This window comes from Lepidothrix coronata, unplaced genomic scaffold (assembly GCF_001604755.1).
Source record: "Lepidothrix coronata isolate B3197 unplaced genomic scaffold, Lepidothrix_coronata-1.0 Scaffold110, whole genome shotgun sequence".
NCBI lineage: Eukaryota > Metazoa > Chordata > Aves > Passeriformes > Pipridae > Lepidothrix > Lepidothrix coronata.
In genome coordinates this window covers 431,937-445,713 of record NW_016690290.1, presented here as the reverse complement: position 1 = coordinate 445,713, position 13,777 = coordinate 431,937, and the positions used below count along the sequence as shown (strand labels likewise).

General features: G+C 40.2%; 1 protein-coding gene across 11 annotated transcripts in view; it reads right to left on the bottom strand.

Moving 5' to 3' along the window:
• Positions 1-13,777, bottom strand: part of SMPD3 (sphingomyelin phosphodiesterase 3) — an 85,078-nt gene that overhangs the window by 35,995 nt on the left and 35,306 nt on the right. Inside the window, exon 1 of one of the 11 annotated variants that reach the window (XM_017824462.1) lies at positions 2,017-2,163. The exons of the other annotated variants lie outside the window; for them this stretch is intronic. The gene's annotated coding sequence lies outside the window, so the exon portion shown is untranslated. Of the gene's footprint in view, positions 1-2,016; positions 2,164-13,777 lie in introns of those variants that run through there. 11 annotated transcript variants of the gene reach the window in all.

Sequence of the window (13,777 nt, the reverse complement as noted above, 5' to 3'; positions counted from 1 at the left end):
TAAAAGCAGCAGACCAGAAAGGTTCTTCTTTACAGCAGTGCCAAGGGTAAACAGAACATCGGGTTTGGGATCTGTGAAGTGAGGACAAACCACAAACCTTACAGTCCAACTTCCAGGCTGCTGACCTGCCTGGTGAAAGCTGCAGTTGTGTTGCAGAACATAAGGTTAATTTGACTTTTACTATTTTAAAACAACACACCACAAAAAATGCAGAAGCACAATGGATCCATAAAAATTTGCCTAATTTGGTCTTCTATAGATAAGTGTTTTCTTAAGTCTATGATGACAGGGTGTTACAACTCCTAAGGGAACACGACATCAGGTGACAATCTGTAGATAGAGCAGTCAACGCTGCTCAGTGATGTGCCAAAGTCAAAAAAACCCCAAATCAATCCAACACAACTCTTGCCAGTTCTGTTATGGACTGCAGTGTCAATAATCTGCAAGATAAACAGCTGCCCAGCAAACCATGAAACGCCCAACTAAAATAGCTCACAAGAGCAATTATCCAGCTGATGGGGACATACGGTATGGAACAATTCCTGCTTCCTGCAGATCCAACATGTGTGTTAGTAACAAAGGAAGAGAAAAGAATGCAAGCACAAATGCTTTCGGGGAGCAAATGTCAGAAAGCAACTTGGTTGACTGAGGTTTGTTTTAACAACTTTTAACAAGAACGTAATTCTTTGTGAACATTAAAGACTGAATGATTGTTCAAGGCCACATTGGAGACTCCTACACTTCCTCTGCCTTAAAAAGGGAGAGTATCTTCAGAAATCAGGACAATTTTTGACCAGGTGCCAGCTGTATTCCTCACTGCCAGCCTGCTGAAGTGGAGAGGCAACAGGGATTTGAGTACAGAGATGTATTCCATCCATTTTATTTCATGAATTCTCATAGAATCCCCACAACTAATGATACAGAAGTTTAAAAACTCTGGAAAGTTTTAAGATATCATTGTTGGAGAAAAAGGAGAACAGAATCATTAGCTGGATGTCCTTTACATTTTTGCATATTGGAGACAGAAGACATGGACACATCAAGATCCTAATTAAAAGCACTCTTCTTCCAAGTAAATTATTATCCTGATTTATTACACTTACAGATGAAGGAAATCACACAACTTGCCAAAGCTCTGTTACAGATTCACTGTTTGCTGCAAAGTCACATGTATACTGGTGTCTCAAAGCCACGCAAAAAAACAGAATTAAGAGAGTCATGAGAGCCAGATTTTATCTCAACAAGATCTTAAAGGGTGAGGGAAGGCACCGTGTGAGTCCACTGGCCCTTGGCAAACATGACGTCAGTGACATCTCTGCTAATGCAACGGTTCAGATGGAGCCTAAAGCCAAAGTGCCTAATTCCTCTGATGAAGGGCATTACTTGGTAATCCAATGCTTTATTCATAGGGCTTTGAGAGATTAAGGGAGAATTTAAGATATTGCAATGAAATAGATATTTTTGTATGCTACAAAGACGTAAACTGCAGTCTTGTTTAGTTGCTTTTATTACTTTCTAAGTGTTTGAAGGCTAAAAATAGACCTTATTTAATTTTTTTTATGGTGGCAGTATAAAACATCTCAACTTCAGTGATAACAAGACGTCAGGCGGAAAGGTTTGAAAGATTTTTATGATTATAATTATGCCCAGAAGTATGCTGGAGACACCATAGATCAAAAGACATGTTCCCAGCTCCAACATCACTTGCAAACTAAACAAAGGACTGTACAAGTCAACAAGTGGTAGAGAAAGAGAGGCAAAACAAGAAATGTTGCCATAATAAGGTTATGCAGACAGTGTAGAAATGGTCAGAAAAGTTTTAACTTCCTTTTGCTAAGAAATTAAAATACACTTTCAAATTCAGACAACTAAGATTTCTTCAAAGTTCTTCAAAGTAATATCTCATCTGTATTTTTAAAAATACTTTTAAATCACTGGCAGAACAATTATTTTTTTAAAAAATGAATAAAACTGCTGAAATGCCTGATTTGGAAAGTTACCTTATAGGTAACTTACCAGTTTCTGCCTAAACGTTCTCCTTTCTTTCTAAAGAAGGCAATCAAAGGTTGCCTTGCTGCTCTGCAGCCTGCCTCTTTTATGTCCAAAGGCTGCCATCAGGCAGGAAGTCAGTATAAACAAGAGGTTTAACTTAATTGAACTAACCTGAAAAAAACAGAACATTAAGAAGTTTGAATTGACAAGTCTCGTTAAATATAAGTAGATGTCTGCAGGAAAAAAAAACAAATACCCCCCCAAACTGATGAAGCTGCTCAAGCCTCTGGAGTATTTGTGAATTAGCAATGGTGCAATCTCTGTTCAACACAAGGAGGTATCAAACACCTGGGCTAAATTTTCAAAAGGAGTCTTTGGAATCTCAGTGATGCCTTTCTTCACATTTCTGTAACAGGTGAACATGAGGGAGACGTGGTGCTGTTATCACCTGCAACCCTGGCAGCTCCAGGGACTGACCCAGGGCTCTGAGTCCATTGGGCCCCTTCTGTCCCAGAGCCCACCCTGCTGGAGTTGGACCAGGGTGACACAGGGACCCCCAGGCACCCATCACATACTGGCAGTGGGAGCCTCTCAGCCTTTCATTTGAAAAAACAGTGGCTGCAGCTGCAGAGAAATTAGGCTGGCATGGTACCCTGTGTACCCCCAACCCAAATGGGATCTTTTCTCTCACAGCACTGAAAATTTGCTTATGATCACACTGCAAAACTTGCTTTGTACTTGACAGTTAAGTGTGGCATGGTAACAGATTCTCATTTCCAAAAGCAAATCATCCCATTTTGGTAGTCCCAGATCACATTCCTAGAACAAAAACCATACCCACACACCTTCTGCTACCTGAATTAAACTGGATTAAGTTTTAAACTTCATAAAAAAATATAAATTCAATTATGTTAATGTATGGAAACACACAAATGTTAAAAATCTATCTGAACTATTATATAACCCACTGAATAACATTAAAAACATGACAGTTTTGTCCCTTTTTTCTTTCAAAATGGATGGAAAATTGAAGCTGAATTCATTATTGCAAAACCAGCTTTTATATTCCTGCAAGCAACACTGATTCTACTCTGACACAACAGATATTATCTGCTTAAAACTCATGTGCAGAATCCTAAATGCAGAAGGGATACACCTTATCTTTCAAGCCTGGGAGAGGTTTATTCTTTACTTTACACACCCCAACTGTGACCCCAGCAATGAACAGCCAGTTGGTGTATTAGAACACCAGCTGTACTCCCTGGGGGCCTGACCCAAACCTAGGAAACGTCACCAAACCAACTCCCAATTCTAAAATATACCTCCAAAACTTTGTGCATTCTCTTATTGAATGTGAATGCACCAATAACAGCCTGGAAACATCAGCTGACTGGTCAAATACATGTCCTGCAGGAACTTTTTACCAGGGCATTTATTTCTACTTCATTTTAAGGCATGAAGGCTCACCTAGAAATCTGGACACCAGAAACTTTCTTCAATTATATTTATTTCAGTGGAAATAGAGGCAGACTGGCGGTTTCTGTTGTTTTTTAGAGGGGCCAATGCCATGAATGCCCTAAAAATATCCTGGTAATGCAAACAAAGTAAGACAGCAACCAATGCCACTTACAATCAGTTATTACTTTAAAATATAAATTTAATTGCATTGTTTGAGTAATTTCTTGGAATTCATACCAAGATATCCTAATCAGCAGAACTGTCTCTTCTCATATGGAAGACAATCATATTTCCAAGTGTCAATTCCTTTTTATGGCCTTAGGAACTGGTAAGAAATAGAATCAATAGCATCCTCTCTCTCTAAGGCTGAAAATAACAGCAAATACTTCAGACAGCTTTACGTTTTCAGAAAAGCTTTGCTATCAGGCAAGATTTAGACAAAGCAAAAGTTCATCTGCCCAGCTGGTGATCTCAGTCAGCACCTGGAAAGCTAAACACTCTATTTTGAGCCCTTATTTGGTGTACTTGGTAGTGAGACAAGTGCAGTGCACAACCCCAGAATCTGTGACACTGAGCTCTGTTTATACAATAGACACAGAAGGGGCTCTATTTACAAAATCACCTTTTAGTGTGCTTTAGCCTCGTATTTTACAGGAGCTGGAGTAACTCAATAATGGCTACATAAATCTGATCTTTGTAGATGGTTTGTTTAACAAATCTTAGTGAGACAGAACAGTATTGGCTTTAGGTGCCCAATATAGGAGTGGAGATAAAATTTTTCCTACTTATGTTTCACCATCTCAAACCTCCAGAGCCTGACTCCAGCCCAGAATTTGTCAGGGGGCACAGGTTCCCTGGAGAATGAAAAGCTGTACTTTCTCAAGCAGCACTTTGAGCCTTCAGGCTTCTGGTTAGTCCAAGACAGCTCAAGAGAAGTCTAAAGTAATCAATTTTCCCTGGAGTAGGTATTTTTATACTGTTGAAATTGGTCTTAAAACTGGCAAAGAAAAGTTACCCTAACTGACAGTAAATCCAACAGAAATCCCTGCCAATAAATATCAATTTCTCTATAAAAAAGCTTACCTCCATTTCTCAAAATACTTTATAAAGGAAATTAAAATACAACACAACTGAACTAAAACACAGCTACTCCTATAAAGAAAGTTAAAGGACATTTATTCATGTTCTACTTTTGGAAAATTGGAAAAAGAGAATTTTTAACTTGAATAAGTTTTCATGGAAACCCTGAGACTGCACTCCTTAACTCGCAATTTCCAGCTCTACTGACAAAGGCATATTTCCTCAGGATTCAGAGACCTAATTGTATGGTGGGCAATCACATAAAAATCAGCATTACTCAAAACTCAACACAGAAATACTGGATCTTTCCCCCAAAACTTACGACTATGTCAATGCAGGAATTCAAAATCAAGATTTCTTAAGATCAAATTGCTCTGAGACATGCAACAAAAATACTCAGCCTATTTTCAAACAGTTTAAGTCTATTAAAATTCTCTTTTTAAAAACAAAACAAAACAAAAAAATGACCCCAAGCACTCCACACTTGCAGCTTTTCAAATGTGATGACAAATTCAAGCAAAAATATTCTGTTTACTTATTTGTAAATGGAGTCTGGCAGCACTGCTGAGCAGAACCAGCCCTCGGGCACTTGGCACCACACTGCCCAAGAGCCTCTGTTTGCTGTGGGCAGAGCAGATCCCAGCTCCTGCCTGCAGCTTTCAGCCTTTCAGGTTCTGTGTTCAGAGATTTCCCCTCCTCAGACATCAGGGCTGCTGGGCATGAGTTGTGGGGCAATTTGGTAGAAAAAAGTGAATGCAAAATCTGAGGTGGGATAGGAAGAGGGGAATCTCATTTCTGAGCCAGAATTTTTTGTACCTCTGTGGAAGAAACAAGAATAAAGGGTAATCTCATTTTTTGTAGTATATACAAAATTATGTATATACTTGAAATATCAAAATTGTGTTGTTGGTAATCAAAGTGGTCCCTGTTTAGAAACAAAACAAGGGAAGATGTGCTAAATATGGAACATTCTACCACTTCTACCACTAAATAAGAGAGTAGTACAAACCAGAAAAAGAACCTGACAAGAATCTGAAAAGAAAAAACAATGAATAAAAGAAAATGAGCAGTTACTTTGTTAGGGTATGCATATGTGCATACAGAGCTCCTTACTGTTCTAGGGACTTTTATTTTCCTTAAAAATTCTGTGTTTTTCTGTTATCAAATGCATTTGTAAACATCAGGACAATCTACAGATATTTCATTTTACACCCCATATTTTGATTACTCTTGTAACTGCAATGAAAACAGGGAGTGTCCTGTCCAGAAGGAGCAGGAGGGGCAGAGTGTTTGTACACACGTCAAAGGAAGTCCTGCGGGGTTCTGGTGTGATCACCAACAGATGATGCACACTAGATGCTTCCCTTAGCCATCAGCAGAAAAAAATTCTTTAAATATTTAATATGCTTTTGAAAATATCCACTGAGTCAAACTATTACTAGTTTTTTATTATGATTGAAAGTAAAATGTTTAATTGAAACAGCTGTTCCTTAATAAATAACCAGAAGCTCTGTGCACCAATGCGTGGGGTTTCCAGATTAGATTTTCGTGCACAGTATTTCATGCATGATATTTCCATATACTAGAATATAAGTCTAAATAAGATCTCAAGCCAAATAAAAAAGCTGTAGAGAATCTGAAGTGCTGATTCAAAACAGACCTAGGCCTATCCCCAGCATAAACAACTTGATCTCAGTATTAGATTTAAGATGCAAAGCACACATCCCTGTTCCTCCCTGCTGCTTTTATTCACTCAGACAAGCTTTACTGTTACAACTGTTCACCCAGAAGACAAGGTACTGTGGATAGATGCTGCTATTCCAGGGGGAAAAGTATGGAGTGCACTGAAGTTTGGTCCAAACATAGTCAGAAAAACCACAAAGTGGCTTCTCTTTCTTTTTTTTTCTTTGCCAGCTCTGGTTCCATATTCACAGTGCAAGCAACTAATTTTAGCTTCAAAAAGGTTGGGTTTAGTAACCACTGCACACACACCCAGTTCTACCACGCCAAGTTACACAGGGGGGTGGTTTCACAAGACCTTCACTGAGGTATTTGTCAAGCTTGTTCTATTCTCCAGACTCACTGTGCAGCCCATTATTTTCAAAGAGCATTCTCAGACATGTCAAATGTCTGTGCAAATTATTAGGTTTATAGAAGTGCTAAGCAGTGCAGCATTCACAGGAGGACTGTTAATGCAATGCCTAAACTGGAGAGCCTTTTGCTATATCTTCCAAACCAACAGAGGCTTGTCCTGCTATTAAATAAACTCATTTTGCCCTGTGATTCACTTCAGAATTCAGTTTTTAAGAGTCATTTTGTAGAGCAGAAATATATTTCTAAAAATTCAGTTGTCTTTACTAGAAATGCAGGCTTTCATATATTGAATGTAATGATCTTGGAAGTGAAGCTCTTCAGCACTGAAATGAAAATCATATTTCAGTGCAAGTTTGCATTCTCTCCTGCATGTAACAGAACAGTTCCCAAAGGAAAAGGTGCAAGTTGTGAAAGGTAATGTTTCTGATACTGTTATTTTTGGGGGGTTATCTGATTCTCCCTCCACAGCTGAAGATGTCACATACCAACAACTGAGAGTCTGTGTCATGAATGGTACAACTCCAGTGATGAAACACAAATGCCTTTTTGTTTTTAATTATCTTTAATAGCTATTAGTTGCATTTCTACCTCTGCTGGCTGCCCCCTGCCTATGCTACACTTTTCAGGACATACTTTTATTTGAGTATTGCAGGTAGAGATGCCATTTGTTTTTGGCCAGGGCTTGTACTCCTATATTGTCTTTAGTAGGACTGCTCCCAGAGGTAAATTTGCTTTAGTGAAGCAAATGCATACTGGGAAAGTATCAGAGAATTGTTAGATGGAATAATATTATTTGTATAATTCTGATTATTATGCACCCCAAATTTTGTAAGACCTGAAGTGATGCAGAAGGAACATACTGTTACTATCTTACATAATTCATCCTGATCACTTAAATAGTTTCTTAAAACAGCATCCCCTGGATGCCAGTTTTGAAGTGTTTAACGAGGTATACATAAAGAGGGTAATAATTACAATGGGGGTGTAATGAGCTTCACTATCAACGGGAGTCAAAGTACAGTAGATTTTTATCTCAGATAATTTTTGTTATCTGCAGTAAATGCACCAGCAAAACTGAAAAAATAAAGTCTTTGGATTTCCTCTAGTGAAAGGAATTCACAAAAGAGAACACTAATTTTTGTTCTTGCTTTGCTCTATGAATCTGACAGGTGTTATCTGCAAAAGGAAGGGCCCAGAAGCCTCATGCAGTGACATAAAGCTGTATTGTACAGGACCCAAAAACAACTTCAAATTCCACTGTGTCTTGGCTGCAGGTAAGGAAAACCCACTTATGTCTATGCAATTAAACATCAAACTTTTCACACCAAAAGGACAACCTGCAATAGGATGAGGAGCAGTAACTCCCTCAGCTGTGACAGAGACACCCCGGGACCAGCACAGCCCCCCAGCTCCTGTGAAATGAGTGACCTTCTCCTGGGGAACAGCAGCTTTCATTTCCAAGCCACGTTCATTCCCTCCAGAGCCCCACAGCCAGAACAGCCACAAAGTCCCTAAATATTGCTGGTACATTTTGTAGCAAGTGTTGTCAAGCTGGGCAGGGCCTGGGAGGAGATCACTGAACTCACACAGGACACTGAGAGCAGGTACCACCAGCTGGTTACACTATTCATTCTGGTTAAAAGGATTATTGATCTGTTGGGATGGAAAATACTACTGAGCAAAAGCCATAAGGCCAGGATATGCAAGATCCAGCCCCTTCATCCTTCCAAAGGCGAGAAAACTCTTCTACTAAATTTTAAAAGTTTGTGTTCTGGTTTAACATGCATGAACAATTTTTCCTTTGTATCTCAGAGTGTCTTGTGCATTTAAAGAAGTAATTTTGTAGCTGAGATCAAAATTACTTGCTGAATTTATTATCCTGAAACTAATTGATAATTCTGACTGGCTCACCAAGGCAAAGAAGCCCAGCTGGTAGGCACTGGAAGTGGTAAGACTTCGCTGCTCACCCAGCTGATAACACAACTTGATTTTCAGCAGTGAGACTCAGTAAACAACTCACGTAGGTCAGTTGGAGAGCTCCAACCTAATCTTGTAAAACTGCTGTTGGTAAACCACTAACTTGCCAAAGTGCCTTCCCATGCTGCTTGGCACATTAATTCTGTCCTTGTTATACCATGTTTCCAGATACACTGCTGATACATTTACAGATCAGTGAAGTTACAAGCAGCTGGCAGAAGAAAGGAAGGCATGAATACAACCTAAGTAAATTCAAAGCAAATTCACTTCAGTTCCAAAACCACTCCTCCAGAATCAAAGATGTTCTTTGAAGTCAACTGTTACTGAAATGCAGGTTTACTGATTTTTCATTTTCTACAACCTAGGATTTTCTGTGCTCCAACATTATCTGAAAACAAACAAAGCAGAACAGCAACAAATAAAAGCACTAATTCCATGTTTGTGAGTATTTCTCGGAAACCAAATAGCTGCCTTGTTTTATCACATTCAGCCCTCTTTTCAATTGCAAGAACTCTGACAAACAATTTTTGAGGAAACAACTGCTTTTGTAATTAACATGGATCTCTACAGGCCAATGTGTATGGGCTGCCCAAGGCCTCTCTAAGCTATTTGCATTCCCCAGGCACATCACAGCTGCTTGCTGGAGCTACAGAACACACGTATACATTACATTTATAGAACAGGCACACGCTGCAAACTCAAGTATTTAAATTAGGACCCTATTTTGAAAGTCCTTCACTGCGTCCACTTGCAATGGCTCATACCCACAGATCTACACAACAGATCTGCAACAAGTACTTCAGGCAGGTGGAAACCTTGTTCAGCTGTAGCTGTGGCTTTTCAAGCCTGCCATGTCAGTAAGGGACTCGAGGAACACTCAATAGAAAATTCTCACTTTGCCCTTTCTCACCTGCAAATTAAGTTGACACCAGAGCAGTTGAATGCCAGCTTCTGTCACCAGGGCACAAGGGACCTGGACATGGGTGTCAGCTCCCACAGACTCCTCCATGGGAGATCTCCTATTACTGACCTTTTCTTCCTTGATTTGATTGCCTTTCCAAAAAAAGGCTTGTTAAAAACAGCATGACAAAGGCTAACAGAGTTACATGCAGAGAAACCAAATAGAATTGAATTGAAGACAGCTCGTACATATCACCTGCAAGCCCAAACACATGGGAGCACTGAGCTGAATGACTCGGTCCTTACTCCACTGGCTTCTTGAAGTCTAAATGTATAGGGATGACTCACAGGAATCTGAATGAAGAATTCACCTATAAAATCCTAGGCTTCAGTACACAGTACCATAAACAGAAATAAAAGGTTGCCTTAAACAGAGTGTATGGAAGGCTGTATAAATTAATTTAGTGATTACATTCCACTGTGTGGAATGACCCTTTCTTAAAGCCCACCACTGCAGCAATCATCCACAGGGACCCTTGCTGGCACTGACAATCTCAGTGTTAGGTTTTAAACTGTACTGATCCAAAGACTGGACCTTGTGTTCACCATTCTGGACGTGCTCCTGGCTAGAAATGAGACAACTGACTTCTGCACATATACATTTAGTTCAAAGAACCACTTGTGACTCCTACAAACATATAAACCTCTGACTTTATTTTGAGGGCAGAGTGATGGCATATCTTAGATGCAAAAGCTTAGAATGCCACTGATGACGTTGTGTCAGCTTGCCATGTAAGCATTAAGATTTTTCAGTGTCCAAATGCTTTAAGTACTCACCAGAAAAACTGTGTTTTTTCAAGGGAATAATCTCTGGGATTATATCTCTGGGATAATCAGAATAATCAACTAACCATGCATATGTTGGTTACCAACTGTTCTGACATTGTGGTGGTTTGGTACTTCAGCAGACTAACATTTCTTTTAAACTCAGTTGTCTCCCTAAGTCGCAATGTAAAGAGAAAAGCGCTTCAGTTAGTTCTCCTCTAACTACAGTTTTGCTTGCTTTTACAAAATATACAATGCTTCATGCTCAAATACCATCAGCAGAAGAATCACAACAGAACTATCACTATAGAGTAATTTTTATGCTATGTAAAAATCATATCCCCTTACGAGCGACCTCCCAGACTGCAGCACGTTTGCCAGACAGTCACCGAGCAGCCAAACCCTCACATATCAAACCACCCCTGTCATCAGCACACACACAGTTCTTAGAAACAGAACAGATTTGTATTCTGAATCCCCTCAGCCTGAACTCTGCAGCTCCCTAAAAGAAATGGTCTCTGCCTGAAGCAACACACTTGAGAGCTGCCAGGAAGCAGAGTAGCCATGAGCTGCTTCTCCACAGGGACACTGAGGAGCAGTGGAGGATTATTTGATATTGTGCCTCAGACAAGGAGGCTGAAAGCTGAGGAGGTTTAACTACTGTAATTCAGTTTCACATGGTGAGGCCAAGAGAGACCTTATGCTGTAAGGCAGTGAGAAAACAATCTTATTTATAAGTGGGTATCTAGGTAACTTTCCCATCAAATACTTGAATTAATAGTAATGTAGGATGTGTGACTTAACTTTCTGTTTTGCTTTATGATACAAACCTGTTGGGCCTAGGTTTTAGTGATTTACTAGGTACAGGACATATTTGTCCTCATTTCTTTTTCCCTGTGAGCTGTGACCACATCTTTTTCCCCTTAGAAAAACCCTTTGAATTACTTTTATTTCTTCCTATTTGAGGGAGTATAACTGAATTATCATTATTATTACTTCATGGAAATTCCCCCAACAGGAACAGGTTCAGTGTAACTACACGAAAAAGCTCATCACCAAAAGACTTTGCCATTCACACAGCAGAAAACCCAAATCTTCCAACGTGCCTTATTTTTAACTCTGCCTAACATTTTCTGTTTCACAGTTCTCTTTTAATGCATGCAGACATGTAAGTACTGCTAATACAGCTCGTTTCTACTTATTTGTATTTATACAGCATAAATCTGCTCTCAATGTAGCACTTTTACCTGCTTTTAGGTTTAGAACCCTACCTTCAAGACATGCTAAATTGAGGAGAAATATAACAGGACTGACCCAGAGTTGTATCTCTTGTCCCTGGCTTTCATCTCAAAGAGACAGTTAATTCCATCATTACCACTAACTCGACTGTCAGCCAGGACAGAGGGTGACCTCTCCACAACAGCCTAACCCTGTCATTCTACATAACCTGCATTCCTTTCTTCTATTGTATCAGGAGGATAAACCTGATGGCTAGAGGAAAGAGCAGGTTATGGCAACCAATACAGGACAAAGCAGTGATTCCCAAACTTTGAGATATGCTTTACCATTTGTGACACCTCTGTGTCCCCCTAGGGCCCAGTCAGACCCTCCCTGCCCTTTCCTCCTTGCAGGGCACAGCACGAGCAGCTGCCCCACGGTGACCCCAACTTTGGCAGCAGCAGAGCTGGGGCAGAGACACCCAGCAGAGGGAATGACTGCTCCTGTACCCATCCCCTGCCCCTGGGGCAGCTTCTGGGCCCTGTGTGCACCTCCTCAGTCCCTGCCCAACCTCCCAGGCCAAGCTGACCCACCTGCCAGAGTCCTGCGCTGGGACAGAGCCCGGATTCAGGCACAGCTTGGCAGGGAGGAAGAAGCCCAAGGGGTGGTGAACCTGCAGTCACTGCACAGAAGACAAGCTGCTCTCTGAAAACAGGCAGTGTGATTCTTTGAGGCAATGACCAGCTGGGTAATGCTAGTCGAGCAACTTTCCCCTTTGAGATGACTCCGTTTCTTGCCTTCTATCTCACCCCTTCCCACAGCTTTTAGGAGAGCAGTAACAGCCTATTTTGGTGTCTTTGATGGAAAAATTATTATTCATTGTACAAGATTTCCCATCATATATACAAAATCATTTATTTCATACTCAACATAGGAAAAACTGATGCATTTTCATCAACATAATTAATGTTTGTTGTATTATCACTCAAATAACTATATACAGTTGTAGCTGAAGAACAACACTCAGCTCTGAAATAGCTCTCTTCAGCTGCAGATCAATGCAAATGCAGCTGGTAATTCAGCTTTTGTGAACAGGTCAGCAGCATGACTAGCATATTAACATCTCAGCCAAGGAGCAACACTTAGAGCTTTCTTGTAAAGGTTAATGAAAGGGCTCAACATGTACTTCAGCAGTGATTATTTCCAAGAAATTGGTTAAAGGGAAATGGGCCTCACTTGAATTTTAATTTAAATTATAATTTTAATCTGAACACTTAATAGAGGTGTTGTCTGACTTAAGAATATATTCTTGCTCCTGATCCCATTGTAACCTGCTTAGATTTGTTCAAATTAATTGTGTATGGTGTTACTGATTAAATTCCCTGAGAAAAGACATAATAGTCATATATAATGACTAATTCTCTCAGCTTATTGATTCTAAGATCAGAATCATTATGTCAGTGCAAATGCAGAATACAGGAAAGACAGATGCTACACTTGGATCATAGAGAAGGCTCATACCAACAGCAGCAGCTCATAGTAGCCATGACTATTTAACATTAAAGATGTACACTGCTATCTACTTAATTTTGCATTAATTTGCCCTCCCCACCACCCCCCCCCAAAAAAAATTCTGGCAATACAAATAAATATGCACCCCCCAAATATCCATTTGGAAGCATTCAGCATATTACTATATTTTTCACTCTAAAGACCCACACTGGAATCCTCCAGTGAACTGCCATTAGAAACCCACGACATAGCATCACTTGCAGTGACCCAAGGACTGAGGGACAGCCCAGCCTCCCACAGGCAGCCCCTCCTGCTGCTCCACAAGAGCCACAATTATTGGCCATGTTTCTTCAGCTGGGCTTTAGGTCTCTTGCAGGGTGATCCTCACCTTTGCAGTCTGAAATCTTTGAGGCCTGCTTAGAAATGCATGCCCAGACAGATCAGAGCCTTAAGGCAGAGCTGTTCCTGGGTTCCCAATGCCCAGGAAGGCTCCATTCCCCAGCTCTCAGCACAGGCCAGCAAAGGCAGCTCAGCTACCAGAGAGCTGAGAGCATGGTGCAAATGCAGAGAGCCAGAAGGACTCTTTCAAAATTAATACTGTCTAATTGCACATGGGAATACAGTAAACTGAAGAAAGCATTAAAAGAAATTAATTCTCCCAAATTCTTCCTATCTCCTACTGAGGGAAAACTTATCTTAGCCTCATTATCTTCTAAGGACA